A 19456-nucleotide genomic window follows, 5' to 3' on the forward strand; every position below is an offset into this window, starting at 1 on the left:
GTGAAGGGAGTGGCAACTGACTCTTAACACAGACAAATGTAATGTATTGCGAATACATAGAAAGAAGGATCCTTTATTGTATGATTATGTGAAAGCGGAACAAACACTGGTCGCAGTTACTTCTGTAAAATATCTGGGAGTATGCGTACGGAAAGATTTGAAGTGGAATGATCATATAAAATTAATTGTTGGTAAGGCGGGTGCCAGGTTGAGATTCAGTGGGAGAGTCCTCACAAAATGTAGTCCGTCAACAAAGGAGGTGGCTTACAAAACGCTCGTTCGACCTATACTTGCTCATCAGTGTGGGATCCGTACCAGGTCTGGTTGACGGAGGAGATAGAGAAGATCCAAAGAAGAGCGGCGCGTTTCGTCACAGGGTTATTTTGTAAGCGTGATAGCGTTACGGAGAGGTTTAGCAAACTCAACTGGCAGACTTTGCAAGAGAGGCGGTCTGCATCGCGGTGTAGCTTGCTGTCCAGGTTTCGAGAGGGTGCGTTTCTGGATGAGGTATCGAATATATTGCTTCCCCCTACTTATACCTCCCGAGGAGTTCACGAATGTAAAATTAGAGAGATTCGAGCGCGTACGGAGGCTTTCCGGCAGTCGTTCTTCACGCAAACCATACGCGACTGGAACAGAAAAGGGAGGTAACGACAGTGGCACGTAAAGTGCCCTCCGCCACACACCGCTAGGTGGCTTGCGGAGTATAAATGTAGATGTAGATGTTTACTATATATGCACGAGGGGCATTCCGTAAGTCATGGCAGCTATGGTATATCTTGCGCTAATGTGACAACACACGAATTCCACGATGCGCCACTGAACCGGTACAGCAATGTGCATCTAATTATCAGCATACAACAGAGTCCCAGTAGAGGTGGTCGTGGTATGGCTTGAAATGAAACACACGCATTGGAACTCTGAGTAAATTTATTGAGGCCGAGTACAAACGGAACACAAATGAATAAAAATTTGGTACTATGCCTTAAAGTAGTCTCGCAGTGCATACACAGAGCATTGCTAACGATGGGAAGCGCAATGAATCCCATTGGCATTGTCATGAATGAGTGCCACCTGTCACCGAAATTCCATGAGGACATTCGGCCTTTTGCAAAGCGCTTCCCACGCAATGTTTTCCTCAGTTGTGGAATGAGATTTAAATCGCGTGGATTGAGTTCTGTTGAGTTGGGTGGGTGGGGATCAATCCAGTAGCATGGCCAACCTCACCCCAAATGTTCCACGCGCTGGTACTGAGCCAACCTAGCATGCGTTCGCAATCTGTCAGTTGATTTCGGCAATGTCTGCCGCGTGCTTTCGAATATATTTACTGCCATTATAGTAATCCCACTCTTTCGCAAGATACACCACAGTTTCCTTGACTCATCGAATAACCCTCGTATAATACCATTAGTAGCTTACTGAATGCTAATAAGTAATATGTCCTCATTTTGCTTTAATGAGCTTCTGAACACGTTGTGGCATTTAGAGCACACACTTTGACCATACATACTAATATGCAGTCTTTTGTTGAACAATCAGTTTACCAAGAGGCCTTTTAACAATAGCCGGCCGGAATGGCCGAGCGGTTCTAGGCGCTACAGTCTGGAAGTGCACGACTGATACGGTCGCAGATTCGAATCCTGCCTCGGTATGGATGTGTGTGATGTCCTTAGGTTAGTTAGGTCTAAGTAGTTCTAAGTTCTAGGGGACTGATAACCACAGCAGTTAAGTCCCATGGTGCTCAGAGCCATTTGAACCAATTTTTAACAATACTCCACAAACTCGCTGCGGAATTCGTGCCTGGTGAACTGCCAACCACCTGAGGCACATTAATACGTCTGGACTACTTTAGAAGTATTACACGGGGCCAGATCGTGTCAAAACGTTCCTCCGGCATTTGCAAAGATCTGTAGGAACGGCTCAACCCTGCGCGTAAGAATTTCCTTGTAAAGTATTTGGTTGAATTTATCATGCAATCATCTGTTCAAGATGCTCAGCTCTCACTGCCTCATGGGTGCTTCGCCTGACAATCCTTGAACAATAAAATGTGACTCATCACTGAAAATTACATGTTTCTAGTCGTTGGAGGTGCTAAATGTAAATACTTTGGCCGTACCTTCTTCATAGAAGGTGTAAACAGCTGTTTCCTCACTGGCTTTTGTGCCTTCCTCCCCCAATCAAGACGCCTACAACAAACCGTTGAATAGGCAGCTTCTGCCCTAGTAACCAATAAATCTCTCTGGAGGTTCTTACTTGTCTTGTGATTACGTACTCTACTGTTTACTTGTCAATTCTAGGATGATTCTTCGTTTTTTTCCACATCTGACTTTTCTCTTTGGGGACAATGAGGCAGTTTCATTGTATGCCCTAATAAGTCTTGAAACACTATATTTTCCCATAGTAACGAGAGAGATAATGTTCCTTGCATTTATATATGTGTGTTCACGAAGAGCACATATTTTTGCCCGATTCTTATGTGAAATTTACATTTTAACATAAACGCGAAGTTTTCCTATCAAGAACAAAGACGTAACACACGGCTGTACATACAAGCACTCAACTGCAGTGGATCTACAGTTACCGTACATAATTAAGGCAACAACAATCCGCCAAGATGCCAACAACTGGTCGAATAAAACCGGTTGTAGCTAAACAACTTCAATTCATTGTAAAATGTGAGCTTGTCCCAATTTACTTACACATTACTATAACTCACACGTATAAGTCCTGTTTACAAGAAATCCTCAGCGGAGCCGTCAACAGTAGGGAATAAAGGCAACTGAACATCAGATTGCACACTAAGCAGAAACGAGGCTTCCTCTTGCAAAATGACATTGTCCTAATCCATGTCCTTAGGCACGTGTAGGTCGATGTTACGTGGATAACAGACATCAAGTGACTTTGAGACAAACTCCCGAAAACAACTGACCTGACGACAGGAGCGGCAGCGCCTATGTGGACAACAGCTTCTGCTTGCCGCTTGCTGTCGGATGCTTGAAAGCACGACCCTCTAGTGACGCCGCTTCCTCCCGGTGTGGTCGAAGCCACCGCGCTCAACCATGCATATACAGTGAATAGCCAAAGAAGCTGGTAGACCTGCCTAATATCGTATAGGGTGCCGCTACACGATGTGGCATGGACTCGACTAATGTCTGAAGTAGTTAGCTCAATTGGCTCTAAGCACTATGGGACTTAACATCTGAGGTCATCAGTCCCCTAGAACTTAGAACTACTTAAACCTAATTAAGGGCATCACACATATCCATGTCCGAGGCAGGAGTCGAACCTGCGACCGTAGCAGCAGTGCGGTTCCGGACTGAATCGCCTAGAAGCGCTCCGCCACCACGGCCGGTTCTGAAGTAGTTCTGAAGGCAACTGACACCATGAGTATGTCCATAAATCCGTAGGATTACGAGCGGGTACGAGCATGGTGCAAGGCATCCCAGATACACTCAATAATGTTCATGTCTAGGGAGTTTGGTGGCCATCGGAAGTGTTTAATCGCAGAAGAGTGTTCCTGGACCATTCTGCTGCAATTCTGGACGTGTGAGGTGTCGCGCTGTCCTGCTGGAATTGCGTAAGTCCGTCGGAATGCACAATGGACATGAATGGTTGCGCGTGATCAGACACAAAACTTCAACTGCACACGCCGCACACCATTACAGAGTCTCCACTGGCTTGACCAGACCGTGCTGACATGTACGGTCCATTGATTCATGAGGTTGCCTCCTTACCTGTTCACATCCATACCATCGACAAAATTTGTTACCCGCCCAGGCAATATGTTTCCTCTCATCAACGGTCTAACGTCGGTATTGACAGGCCCAGGCGAGGCGTAAACTACTGATACGCGAGAGACGCAGCGGGTAACAGCTAACAGGTTTGTAACACTAAGGCAAACAAAACGTTATGTTGCCAAAAATTAACTGGAAAAATAAATATGCTCAGACACGGCGCCCAGAATGTTGCATCGTTAAGAGTTCGTTAATGCAATCGTATAGTCCTATCGTCGGACAGCTGTCACTCAAAAAACTACCCAGTTTATTTAGATTTTCTACCACTGAGAAACAACCTACTTTATTCTGATTAATCGTAGCCAGTAACCTAATCGCGGACCCTACAAATCGCCCACATGTTACTTATTGCTACATGTAAACAAGTAGAATTCCCAGCAACATCAATGAAGAAACACATTCCGGCGCACATCCCCCGAAAGACATATAAAGATGCAAATATTGACAAAAAAGCAAAATGATGTGAAATTGGCAAACGGTAAGAGTACGGAACTTACATGGCTAACAATGTAATATGGATATTTGAAACTACATTTGTTAAAAACACGTATTTGATTAAGTACGCCAAAATGAAATTTCATAATACGTTATTTGATCTGCTTTCAGAGTCTCCACGGAGGGAGTGTTTCTATGAGGATACGAAACTATATCGCCGTTTAACCTTGAGTGGCGGTTGATATCGTCCTATGAGGGATATTCGAATAGCAAGTTCCGATCGGTTAAGAAATGGAAACCATTGTGAAAATCTAATAAAGCTTTGCACATATGTGTTCGACAGTGTCTCTAGTAAGACTGTCGGTTGTATCACTTCGCTCTTTTCAGCTCTGAGCACAAGGTGAGCACATAAAGATGCATAGAAAATAGTGTCTCCCGCCAAGAATGAGGTCATGGTGAGATATTTCCCCTGATTTTATACAGCCCACATTACAGAACTGTCATACGGTTCCTACTTCGTGATGATTCTCGGTCGCAATCTGAAGGGGCAATGAAAATGCTCCTGTAGCCCCTAATTGGCTCATCTCTGTTCACATTAACTACTGGCTATGAAGACAACATTTTCGCCCAGACAACGGGCTATAAACGAGCGTAGGGAATTGGCGGGAAGCACAGGCGACTGCCTTTTATGACTAGGGTATTGGAAAGTTGGTTCAAACGCTACGACAAATGTCTAAGTCGGAGTGGTGACTATGTAGAGCAGTGGCTGAAAGCTGTAGGTAAAATATTTCTGATTATCACAGTGGTTTCCATTTCGCGATCAATCGGAACTTACTTTCCGAATAGCCCTAGTATATCGTCAGTGGGCAGATAGTGTTGAGACCAAATTTTAGCACGTTCGTTAAACTACATCCATTACATCCTCTTTACTTGTGCCCAATCCATTTGGCGAGGATAATACTCCTCCGTCGACTCCTGCTGACGTTCGTGTATGAATAACGATAACATTTTTTGCCACATGATACACAGGATGCAATTCTTACTTTGACGTTCACAGTTCTTAATGTGTGCAGAATCAATTCAGCTCGCGAAATATGAAAATTCAGTTCGCCCGTTTACCATCCCTGTGTTACACCCGCGAACTCGGGCATAAAATACCGGATTTTGTAACTCACGTCACTTCCAAGAAACAATCGTGGCTTAACAGCGTCTACATAGTCAGTGTATTCAAAAGAATTATTTGAGTCTGTCCGATAGGTACTTCCTTCAAACAAAGTTGCTGGAGAGAAGGGGACCCGTGCGATAGCTTGCTGGGGGATGAGGCGGAGAAGGGTCGAGGGGGGAAGGAGACACCTGGGGGTATGGAATTTGGTGGTAAGTTTTCACGGGATCAAACTGTTGAGGTCATCCGTCCCTCGGCTTACACACTACTTAATCTAACTTAAACTAACTTACGCTAGAGAAAACACACGTGCCCATGCCCGAGGAAGGACTCGAACCTCCGGCGGGCGGAGCCGCGCGAACCGTGGCAACTCGCCCAAGACCACGCGGCGGGTATGGAATATTTTAATATTTTGGAAGACAAATGACGACTTGTAGGTTCCAGCACTGCCCCTGTCAGATACCCTACATAACCCTCAAACCATTTTCTTGATAGAAAATTGCCAGACATAAAAATATTTTTCCTTGCTTTGAGAAATTGGGGGTGGCGAGGGAGGGCATGGGCGTACTTGCCTGAAGACACTAAGTCCATGCACTATGGAGAATTTCAGAATATAAAAAGTCTTGGTTGCGAAATTATTTGATATCAGTGGCACGTTTGATCCTTTTGGAGCATCGTCAGATTGTGTAAAACTCGGTTTATGCATAACCCATCCGTCATATAGGCATATAAAATGGAAAATGGACGCAACAGTAACTGAAAATCCTTGCACTCATTTTCCATTTTATGGGTCACATATCCAACTACATTCACAGAGCCTCTATGATGTTCCAAAAAGAGTGAAGTGCGTCAGTGATATTAAATAATTTCGCTACCTAGATTGGTTTTGTTCTGAAATAATTCGTAATTAATTTCTGTAGCACTCTGCCGCAGTGGAAACGAATTATTTTTACATATTGAGGATGTAAATATTCTGCAGTATGTGGATTACATTTAGCTCCGATGACATTCGTCCGCTACTGTCTGTGTGTTCGCATGAACTCTTCTACGCACACTCTCAGTTCGACTCTGCGACTATCGATGTATCACTTGCTCGTACAGCCAGCCGGTGTGGCCGAGCAGTTCTAGGCACTTCAGTCTGGAACCACACGACCGCTACGGTCGTAGGTTCGAATCCTGCCTCTGGCATGGATGTGTGTGTGATGTCCTTCGGTTGATTAGGTTTTAGCAGTTCTAAGTTCTAGGGGACTGATGACCTTAGATGTTAAGTGGCTCTGAGCACTATGCGACTTAACTTCTGAGGTCATCAGTCGCCTAGAACTTAGAACTAATTAAACCTGACTAACCTAAGGACATCACACACATCCATGCCCGAGGAAAGATTCGAACCTGCGACCGTAGCGGTCGCTCGGCTCCAGACTGTAGCGCCTAGAACCGCACGGCCACTCCGGCTGGCTTAGATGTTAAGTCCCATAGCGCTCAGAGACATTTTGGAACCTGCTCGTACAGCCAATCAATATAGTAATTACAAAGACGTACACGAAACTGAATTGTTGCACACTCCAAAATACACATGTTCACGATATATTCGTATGTAACGTAACACAGTGACAGTGAGCTCAGTTATACTTTTTATAACAGAATTAACACGTAATTTTACAAAAATATGTTTAGTGTTCACATACTGCTGCGATGAAAAGAAAAGGAAAGAAAAAACGATAACACCACTCAGGAGTCTGTTCAGAGTTTACAATGATTAAATATTGTTGACAATGCAGCGGAAACTCCACATCACTGCTTGCAGATGGTGGCTTTGGTCTGAGTGTGACCAGTGGCTCATTGATAACGAATTTGGCATTGTAACATTCTCATGTGATTGTGTCGTATCAAAAGCAAAACTTAATAGACAAGAAAACTGTAGTAACTGGTATAGAGAAACCAATAATTGATACTCCCATGTAAGAATACTGAATAATACGAGTATGTTTGTCAGTTCTCCACCTTACACTGTAGTACATCAGGATAGTGAGATACTTATAATTTAAACAGGAGTCACTTCATGAAAACTAATAACAACAGTCATGGTGAAAGATTACTGATTCTTAAACTGGAATATCGTAGACAAACATCCATGCCCGAGGCAGGATTCGAACCTGCGACCGTAGCGGTCTTGCGGTTCCAGACTGCAGCGCCTTTAACCGCACGGCCACTTCGGCCGGCTACATGGTTACAGAAGAACCATTCACATGCATTATTACCTAACGTGTTCTGTTGTTTGCTTATATGGGTACAGTTCTGTGTGTTAGAACTATTGTCTGTCATCGTGTACTTTATTTGTAAGTCACAAAATATACAGATGTGTTTTTGATATACCTGAAAACTGTATCAAGACTTTTATCGATGACACTACATTCTATAACATAAAGAGTGCAGAGGTCACTTTTGTGGCAGTTGCCCTCTTATTACTAACAATCGTTTTTAATTGGCTCCTTTGTCTAAGACCAACTCACCAGAATGACAGACACCGCGATAATCTAAGGTGTACTGTCGAAACAGGTCACTTTCGCAGACGTTATATCACGAGGTCAATCGAAAGACGAAATCGTTGTGTTAAAACACAATGATTAGGAAAGATTCTGAATTCATATTTTTTCTTTGGGTTCCCTGGGACCATAAGCGGCAAAGCTATTTGTCCATGGAACAAGTCGCTGTATAATGCAAAAATTGCTCCAGACATAAAAAAGAAATTAAAAGGTAAGAGAAGTAAACGAAAAGGCTGAAAGGTGTATATATCATGTGAAATCGCAATTTTTTTTAAATATATGCGACTATGAGCGTGTCTGGATGCCTGAAAATTGGGTGATAGCTATTCTTTTACTACCAGAAGTTGAATTATTAGTAGAGTACGAGTGATTGAGTGAGCGTGCCAGCTGCAGAGAGAGAGAGAAAGAGAGAGAGAGAGACAGAGAGAGAGAGAGAGTGTTGAGTCGGCGCTGAGTGAGAAGCTTTGATGGTGGACGTGCCGCACAGAGAATGAGTTTTATTTAAGATGCTCAGTCACTGAAAATAGAGGAGAATTTTGAGAAGACATTTTCGGACACCGGTAATATGCATTGAGTTTTGTTTGTAGCAAGCGCTAGCTAAGCAGTTATTGTAGAGTATAGATGTTATTGTGTTTAACACTGGTCAGTCAACAATTATCAGTCAACGATTATCAGTCATGTGTTCAGAATCGTAATACCTGTTTTTCACTATCTACCTTCGGGTAAAATTATTTCATTAGGAAGGCAAAGAGTAAATTTTACGTATTTAAAATATTATTTCTATGAGATAATTTTTTTGGTATAGGGCAATGCTAGGAAAATAGTCATAGTTCACGTTAGAAGAAGACACTTTTGTGTTATTAAAAGGACTTGAATACAGTTTCGAAACACCCTTTTATCACTCTGAAAATATTTCAGTGAAACTTACGGGAAGTATAGTTTAATTGAACTGTCATGCCTTGCACTACTGCGTTTAAATCTAGCCGCATTTTTAGGAAAATAACAAAATTCTCATCTGCTAAGGCAGCGTAAAATAAGATCATGTAAACAACCGCTTAGTGATCTACTTCAGGGTAGTTCAGCCCTTCAGATTCTTGCAGTTTGCACACACAGCAGCGCTGAGTTAACTGTTGCATAGCGGGAAAAAAACTTTAGGGCCTAAAGAAATCTTCTGCTGTGAAATTAGTAACTGTTTCCATTTGAAAAATTTTCACATATTTCTGTAGATGCATTTTCTAGCAGGGGATAGTTTCAACAGTATTTAGTCATTGAGTGAGACCTTTTCACGAGGAAGCTATTCTGCGCTGTATTGATAACCATTCTTTGAATTTAATTTCATTTACAAATAGCCAGATTCAGTTTAGGTTTATTGGCATCAAACACATTAAAAATAATTTTCACAGCTATTGTTCGTATTCAAAATTAGGGCAGCTAAGGCTTTTCTAGATCAGATACACTTAAAAGGGATTGAAAGGTAGTACAGTGTTGAATCACAGGTCTTTTAAATAACAAATTTTAGCACGTAACGTTCAAGGCATTTGCGATAGTTGAATAAATAAGTAACACGTTACAGTGAAAGACTCTAAATAAGTGCAAGGAACAGAACCAAAAGAGAGTCTGAGAGGTAAGTTTCATCCAAGATTTTCACACATTTTAACATTCACAGCATTAAAAATTTTAAATTCTTCGTAATTATATCTACGTAGGTGAATCTGATAAAAATGAGAGACAGTGACTGTCATTTGAAGGTAAATTATATTTCATGTGTTTTTATTTTTACTGTTTTAACAACATTCGTTTCGGAATTTTTAGCGCTGATAGCCTCACGATTGAGGGCTGTAAATGCACAGACACACACAGAGACACACATATTGTATTTTTGTAGGTATGAAGTTTATCACTATCATCCTTTATTCCTACCGTAAGTCTGTTGTAAAAGGAAGCTGCAGAGTAGTCTACACTAATCTGCATAATGGATAGTAAATGTTATTCAAACACGAATAGTTTCTAGAATGAGATTTTCACTCTGCAGCGGAGTGTGCCCTGATATGAAACTTCCTGGCAGATTAAAACTGTGTGCCCGACCGAGACTAGAACTCGGGACCTTTGCCTTTCGCGGGCAAGTGCTCTACCCATAGTTTCTGTGCCTACATTTCAATGAGAGAATTCTGCAGATACATGTTACCAACAACTAATTCAGTGAGAGAGTACAGGGTAAAAAAAGTAATTTCTCCAACTAAAGTGAGATTGCTTCTTTCAGAAGAAGGAAAAATGTCTAGAAATAAATGAATTTAGCTTATTTTTTGCAACATTCATGCCGATTCCAGTTTCCGTCATTTGACGTAAGACAAAAATGTTGAGGAATATGAGACGTAGCTTAGCGCGTCCTACAGATCGAAATAGTTTATGTATAAGAACTTCCATTGCAACTGTACGACTGCAGTTTGGAAATAGGAAAGCGGCAGAATCCTATTACTTTGTGTTGATATCTGATTACACATTCACGAACAGTATGTTACGTTTATAATCTTATCTTTACATCAGACAGACTTAAATTATAGAAAGTGTCAGTGTAGCTTTGTTATCAGAATAATTAACCTCTGAGAAAATCGACTATCAAAGTATTTTTGAACTCCCGATATCGTTCTATATCGTCAGCGGTCAGATTATCGTGGCAACTGGATTTTAGCATGTCCGTTACACTGCATCCTTTACATCCTCTTGACGTGTGCCCAACCCATTTGGCGAGGATAGTATTCCTCCGTCGACTCCTGCTATATGTCGGTTGGTCGGATTCAACTGACGTTCGTGTATGAATAATGGTAACCTTTTTTTGCCGCATGATACACATGATACAATTCTTACTGTGACGTTCACAGTTCTTAATGTGCGCAGAATCAATTCAGCTGTCGAAATACGAAATACGATTCATTATAGTTTTTCCTGAACTCCTACTGTAAGATTACTTACAGCGCATTGGTATCGATAATTTACTCGTCCGACCCTCAAACATTTGTGTTCATGCTGGTGTTTCATTCTTGTTTGCCCGCAACAGATTCTGTTGTTGGCATCCACATCTGACATGTCCAGTTATTTGCAGGCAGTATTTCGCTTTGCATTCCCCTGCATTTAATTCGGTTGTGATAATTACTTTGGTGAATTACAGTGTTTGCAAACATTTGCAGTTCTGCTATATGCTGACACTTTTCTCAAATAAAATATAAGGAGAGACTGTGAACTGTGTTAACATACGAAAAAGAGACAACAGTCGAGTGTCCGTGGATGGTAGTGCGCTCATTGAGATGTAATATCAACAATAAACTGCGCAGGGAATCACCGAGTGAGTTTTTCAAACTTTCGAATCTGGTAGTGGAAGACGCCTTGAACGTCTTTCACAGAGGAGCCCATAATCAAGAATAAGAAATCGAGTATTTGCAGCACTATGAAGTGTTGGGTTTAACAACCCTTCTATAGCTCGTGCTGCATGCACTGATGCTATGTTATTACTGCAGAGGAAAGGACGTAAACTCAAGGAAGAATGTAATCAAACAGTTAATTAATGTAAGTCAGCGTACACTTGTCTGTCGTGATTTAGTTGGACTATGTACTATGATGTAGTCTTCAGCTGCTTTGAAGAAGAGAAAGAAGTCTTAGTGGAGGCTACCTCCAGATGTACAGAATTTTCTTAAATTCATTTGTGTTGTGAAGAAGCTCAAGACATTAGTCATTCCTGATAATACACCAAAACAGACTGCTTTCTTTACCAATGATGCTCGTGAACTGAAGGAAACAGGAATTGCAAGTGGAAAGGACCTGGATCCCCAAATTGTAACAATACGTGTTGAAACATGTAATTATCAATCCACTGCATCACATGGAAGAAGACTTTTGTAACACGTAGCTCCCCGCCCATGAACAATTGTCCGTTCAGTTCATGTCGATCACGTGATAGTTTTGCGGGTCTTATATGGCGAGGAATTACAATACATTCATTCTCTGACCAACTTATTAAAGCTTTGTGATTTCGATTTTGAGGCAGTATAGTTCTCACAGTGATTCCTTTGTCACTGTTGTGGTGTCACTAATTTTCCAGGCCTCGTGATGTTTTCCGATGAATGTAATACGACGGAAGGTCTTCTTCTCTCCTGCAATGTGAACACAGCTCCAAGTCCACACACTAAGGCACCAAGTGTAGATGTATGTAGACAGCAGATGTGATTCTCACTAAACATCTGGGCCGCTGCAGTTGTAGTGCACCTTATAGGACACACATCTTACGAGATTATTTGAAAGGTGCACGGCATTAGAACATGATGGAGATGGTCTTATACGAAACTTTGGAGGTAGTTCCTATGCAATTTTCCGCAAGGTCGTTGTACGAGCATGACTGTGGTTCAGCGTAGAACAGTCGCCTACCCCAAGTATATTTCAGACGCGAAGAGAAACTGGAAAGTCGTAGCAAGTCGCTTTCGTCTATCTGCTCCTCTATCTCACTCTTCCCAACTTTTCCCTACACGTTTATATGAAGGTAATTGTATATGCGTAAGAGGAGTATGTTAGCTTATTGAGTGCACTTTTACAGCGTTTGGTATCATAAGGGAATGGACTCTTGTTCTTGTGAACTTAAGTCTGAAGACTTAATGCAGATCTCCAGGCTAGACTATCCAATGCAAACCTCTTCATCTCTGCATAATTGCTTGATAGTAAATCTGTTTACTGCTCTCACGCCTGTCAGCTGTCCTCTTTCATTGAATTACAAAAAAAAAAAAAAAAAAAGTCCACATTGTGCTGCTATTAGTACCACTAGCTACTACTACTACTGCTACTACTAGTACTATCACTACTACTTCGAAATGAAATTCGTGTTTTACTCACTAATAACTCGTTATTATCCTAGAATTCCTACTGCAAAATATGAGAGGTTTGGGAGACAGCAGAAGCACAATATGCCCAAAAAAAAACTGTCAGCACTGCAGAAGCGAGTGATACAAACGATCTCGGGCGGAAGACACTTCAATACAAAAGCTGTAGCAGCATTCCTGTTTTACTTGAAGAACTGCAATATATATCTGCGATTAAGATTCCAGCTACTTGTGGTAGAGATCTTGACTTTCTCAACAGTGGCGCCATGTGCCTATCCTTTTGTGGTAGAGTTAATTTCGAAAATAATCGTATGGACTACCACCCAATTACTTCTTTATATGTGCCTAGTAATATCTGTGTATAGAAAATATCGATTTCTATTCAGAAGATATCCCATATTGAGGTAATAACAGAAACGAATGTTCTGAAGGTTGACTGTTGTGGTTCTGTGTTTTATTCACAACAAAGTGAAGTTTTCACATACAGTATTATTGGTTTTGACTAAAATCCAAACGCCTTTTGGTAGTAAATATGGAAATAATACTGTCGCTGAAGAAAGAGTTCTTTACAGAATCTGGACACCGTTGTATTTGAAGTGCATGCAAATTCTGAAAGTACAGGGTATTAATACTGAACTATATGAAATAAAACCGTCATAACTTCTGAACGGTTAGCGTTAGGACGTGCAAACTGCACGCCTGGTCTCGTGGCATGGTGTGAATTAGTATGCTCATTACGGTTTGATTAAGCAACGAAGCCCACTTTCATTTGGAACGGGTTAGTCACTAAGCAAAACTGGCGCATTTGGGTGACTGAGAGTCTGCATTTCATGATCGAAAAGTCTCTTCGACCTCAACAGGTGACTGTGTGATCTGCAATGTCCAGCCAGGGAATAATCGGTGCGCTATTCCCTGATGGCAAGTTGACTATCGAACGGTACGTGAGGGTTTTGTGAGATGATTTCATTCCCATTATCCAAAGTGACCCTGATCTCGACAAGATGTGGCTCTTTCGAGACGGAGCTCGACCCCTTCGAAGAAGGAGGAGAGTGTTTCATGTCCTGGAGGAGTACTTTGGGGACCGCGGTCTTGGTCTGGGGTACCCAGAGGCCACTGGCATGAGCCTCGATTGGCCCCCACATTCTCCGGCTCCGAACACTTGCGACATCTTTTTGTCGGGCTGTAAGAAAGACAAGATGTACATCAATAATCCCAAAATCGTTTCTGAGCTGAAAACAGCCATTCAGGAGGTCATCGAGAGCATTGATTCTACGACAATGCAGCCAGTCATGCATAGTTTCGCTATACGTCTGCGCCACATCATCGCCAATGATGGCAGGCATATCGAACATATCATAACTTAGATCCAAATACCTATAGTGAGGTTTACATGTTGAATAAATTGTGTACACGTCGCAGTTTGTAACTAATTTATGTTTTTCTCATATAATTCGATAATTCTGTTTCTGACACAGTAAAATAAACTGGCTGTCTCTTACAATAAGGAAATATGGTTTTCACTTTATACTGTTGACCTAAAAAACGCAGCTCAGTGACAGTGTGTTTTTATTAAGGGAGACAGAGCTGTTAAAACTCGAATAGGCGCTGGGGATGTTTTACACATTGACTTAATGTATTGTTTACAGTACATGATGCTCTAAAAAGTGTTAAAGATAATTATATGTTTAATTGTGTGATGAACAATGAAAGTAATGTAAGGCTTTGTGTAATAAAATTAGTAATGTGGTTTGCTTCATTTGACTTTTCCATCTTATTATTGTTATTGGCATGCAACTATGTAACTGATGTGCACTCCAAACAAGCGCGAGCTACTGCTCTAGACCAAAACTAGTACTGATATTGCAGATGAATTTAAAGTGATATAGAGTAGTAGTAATAAGATTCTCAGACAGTTACAAATAGACTTACGTTACGATCATCTCAAAAAGCTACTGTAAAATCACTATTCATCATTGAAGTATAAAACAGTGTGAAATGAAATTTACTGACAAAGCGGTACAGTATTTGGATAAACATTTTTACTGGTGTATAGAATAGATTGATGAACTTTACTGTTAAGCAGTACAGATTTTGACATGAACAGCTTTTGATAAAGTATAAGACCGAACGAGATGAAATTTAGCGATGAGACAGCACAGTATTTTACACTGATGCTTTTTCTTAGTGAAGTGCCAAAAGAGAGAGAGAGTGAAAAGCAGAGAAACGGATAGATAGATAGATAGGTAGATAGATAAACTAAATAATGTGGAACATAATGAAAATATGTGTGTGTCTGTGTTTGGATGCTTCCATAATTTTTGAGAAAGAATCATATACTTCAACAAGGCATCAGTCTACACAATTCAGTTTTAGCTTACACGATTTTTCATGCAGACATACTGGAAAATTGTAATGTTGAATTGAATACTTTCGATGTGACAGTTACATTGTCGATAGGTGTTTCATATTAATTTATGGTAAAATAGTGCATTGTAATCCATTATTTCATTTTAATGGACGTTGTAAATTAATTTTTAAATTTCCCTCGTGTTCCACCTTGCTTTTCTTAAATTTCCTTGCCACCGACATCTTGCATTATTTTAAGTTTTCTTGCCACAACTATCTTGATGACATAATGCATTCAAGGTCATTGAACCTCACATGTAGGCGACCCATGACAACTCATGCACTTCTCGAGATCATTTACTTGCAAAGTATTCCAGAAGCTGCATAGATTTACTACAAATCACTATGCGTCCTACCGGTCGAGTCCATATTTTAGTAAAGTTATCTTATAGAACATAAAACAAAATATGTTTATACAGTGCACAATTTGTACGAAAGGTTATGATTGCCATTTTTTATCTTTACTGCGATATTTGATTTTTCTTCTCCAAGCAGTGTAGACACATATTCGAAGCTTTTTAAAAATTGTGAGTGTCGGTGAAGTCCCCAAAATAAATCAGGTGTTTTACTTAGCATGCTGAAGGTGTGAAACGTTTAAAAAGGGATTGAGAAGAAAAATTAATCTGATACTGCTGTCGAAAATTAATTAATTCCGCGTTCCCAGTCATATATTTGTCGTTGATAAATTTTATATGCTCTTCTGTACCACAAATTTTCAAAGCCTCATACGAGAATAGCGTCTATTATCGAATTAATCTTTATTGTATGTGTTTCAAGTAATAAAGTAAGTGGACTGAGTATCTAATTTTACAGATAATTGTTATGTGTGATTTACTACAGAGTAAGCCCGATTGTATCTGACGCCATGCAGCTGAACGATGCTACGAGTGCTTTATGTAAAATAATAAATGTTGCAACAAGTTGGATACCAGGCTGTCATGAGTGTCGTGTTGATCTGCACTGAAGGTATCCGATAGCCGTTGAAGGACAGCACTGACATCTCACGCTCATTCAAGATATAGTTGGTGTAATTTTGTCCGAAAGGAATAGCGTTTTGAAGTACCACCTAAGGCTGATTCACATACAAAGAAGTATCAGTGAAAGTTCTAATAGTTGTTTTGAAAGTAAGCTTGACAATCTAATCATTCTTGGCTCAATTATCTGTGCTACTGGACCACCCAATTCTTGACTTCCGCCTAACTTGAAAATTCACGATACATGAACTAACATTATTTTCTAAGTGAGATTGCCTTTTCAAATTTGATACAAGGACACAGTAAATATTGAATTGGGATTTCACTCTAGGAACATGAAAAGCTTATATTAATATTAGCCGCATTTTTCACGTTGCAGTACATCCAATTTATGAAATTTAATACAATCTAAAAGCCTATTTACGAAATTGATTAACTACTGTGAAAAACTGTAAGTATGCTGAACATAGGATTAGTCTTCCTCCGGAGATATCAGCACAACCTCTACACCTGATGTCTCAGTTTGTTAAGGAAGAGTCTCCCGAAGTTTATTCATATAGGGCATACCCAGCTAACTGGGTAGATTAGAATACAATAAGTTATCAATTATGAGGATGTTAAGTGCTATGGTTTAATCACTGTTGCAAATGGAGCCAGACCTTTTCTTTATGATTACAACTGGGTGATTTAGTGAGATGTCGATGTGCAGTTGAGTGCGTCTAACTGCCTGAGTATTCCTCAAACCAGAAACCTATGCATGCAACCCTGCAAACACGAGAGCATCCACAGCGCACTCATCATCATGTATAAGTAAGAGCAGGAATTAGTCACCAAGAGCATTTTCGATTCATAGTGTGGTGTCATCTGGGAATGGCATATCGGGCTGAAATGTCGATCATAGATTAATACATATAACAACAGTCTTCAGGAAACTCTTCCCATTACCATAATAAATGGTAAGATCCTATTACGCGTTCCTGGTTTCATGAAAGATAAAAAGAAACCCCCCTCAAAATATAACAAGTCAACCTCCGTCCCAAAATCCACCTTTCAGACACTTGGGATTAAACATTACGTTGGTTAATTGGTGCAATAGACGAATAGCGGTATTTGAGAAGTGGCAATATTTTGGTGCATCACATGACGCCCATTTTCTATCCTCCTCGTAGTACATTGTTTATTTCACACACACTGGCAGTGATGCAGTGCAATGTGCAGAAAAGAGGCAATTATGATTGTAGGACGGAAAATGTTCAGTGATGTCGATCGTAATGCCACTGTAGGTGGAAATGGTGGAGGGTTCACCTGACTCTGATGGATACAGAAGATAGTGCCAGTATACCCATCAGGAGTCGTCGGCAATAGCCAGTGGCCCCTACCACGAGTGCGCGGTGATGGGTGTGACACATATGACCAAGGCTTGAACTGGTTTTGGTGGTGGCACTCGAGACTCTTTTGGATTTGGAAAGATGTTAATCATCACCCTTGTGTCTCTAGTACCGTCACCAGCATCCAAGGCTGCAGATAAGAGCATGCCCACAAACCCACACCAGGTGCATACCCCTGGGAAGGCAGGGAGCAGAGTGCTCAAGGGAGTGCTGTCAGAAGATGGGGCAGGAACCCCAGTTGCCACTCATGGAACACCTTGACAGTCTTACGACAGTCAATCAGCAAGGTGTGAGAGGTGCTCGAAAACTAGTTGAGAGCCAATGTAGAGGAAGGGTATTCGGCAGCTTTCTTCATTTTCTGCTTATAGGTCAGAATGAGACTTTCTACTTCACAAGTGGAGGAAGATGGAATGGAGGGCTGATAATATGTTTTATGCCATTGGTCACACAAAACACTTTGAAGGTAGACACCATGAACTGGAGCCCATTATCAGAGACCGAAGTTCGAAGTAACCCTTCGATGACGAAAACCTGGGTCAAGGCGGTGAGGATGACGTCGGTTGTGGTGGACAGCATTTGTGTCTTAGGGGTACTCGATGAGCAGTCAGCCTTAAGGTTGCTGCACCGGAATTATTGGGGCATGTCCCACTTGAAGGTGTTGGCTTGCCAACATATGTACTGGCTGGGTGTCAATAGCAACATCTAGTGAATAGTCCATGAGTTCATGGTGTGCATCCAGCACATCCTCATTAGTTTTCATCTTGGCCTACATCCCACTGTCCCTGGGAAGGCATCCACCATGACGCAGCAGACCTGTTTTCCCCAAAACAGGTCTGCTGCGTCATGGTGGATGCCTTCCCAGGGACAGTGGGATGTAGGCCAAGATGAAAACTAATGAGGATGTGCTGGATGCACACCATGAACTCATGGACTATTCACTAGATGTTGCTATTGACACCCAGCCAGTACATATGTTGGCAAGCCAACACCTTCAAGTGGGACATGCCCCAATAATTCCGGTGCAGCAACCTTAAGGCTCATTGCTGCAATTCACCTCGAATAACTGCCCAATGTGTGTAAGTCTTTGCATCCTAAAGAAGAACGTCATTGGCACTAAGAGACTGTCAGGAATGTTTTTGAAGGGGTTCAGCTCGGTCATCAACTGGTGAGTGAAGTTTGTGGCTCAACCATGGATCACGTATTGAAGGACCTGCGGCTGGGTGAGGTCATGGCATGTGGCAGGGACTACACATGTGGACATAACGAGGAAAATGCCCAAGGATGCTTGTTGTACAATTTTGAAGCAGACGCCTTTTGGTCAAAACCAGGGCCTGTTCCAGTGGGATGATATAAAAAGGCGTCGGCTTTGGGATGTTGTTTCATGGGCTTAAACCAGATGGTATAGTTAGCTGTACGCACTCAGGAATAATGCCCAGCGCTGGATGCATAGACCTTTTTGGGGCCTGAATAATGTAACAAAGGGTTTGTGATTTGTAATTGGAGAGAACTGTGTGGCAAAAAGTAGACATGAAATCTCTTAAAAGTAAACACCATCGCCAGTGCCTCGTTTTCCATCTGTGAGTAGTTGTGCTGTGCAGGGGACAATGGCTTGAAAGTATACGCAACTGGCTATCCTCTTTTCTATGTGCTAGAGCTGCCCGATACCGTAGGCAGTTGCGTTGGCCGCTACGATCACTGGACGTAACGGAGAGAAGCGCGTGAGACAAGTGGCAGATGCAGATTTCAGCGTGGTTTGTGACTGGGGAGAAACCTGGTCACAAGCATGGTTCCAGTTATAGGGCGCCCCTTGTTACGCAAGTGATTGAATGGTTGTGCAATGTGGGATGCTTGTGGTAAGAATTTGCCCAAAAGCACCTGCAGTTCAGGTAAGT

The sequence above is a fragment of the Schistocerca serialis genome, chromosome 2 (assembly GCF_023864345.2).
Source record: "Schistocerca serialis cubense isolate TAMUIC-IGC-003099 chromosome 2, iqSchSeri2.2, whole genome shotgun sequence".
In the NCBI taxonomy this organism is placed as follows: Eukaryota; Metazoa; Arthropoda; class Insecta; order Orthoptera; family Acrididae; genus Schistocerca; species Schistocerca serialis.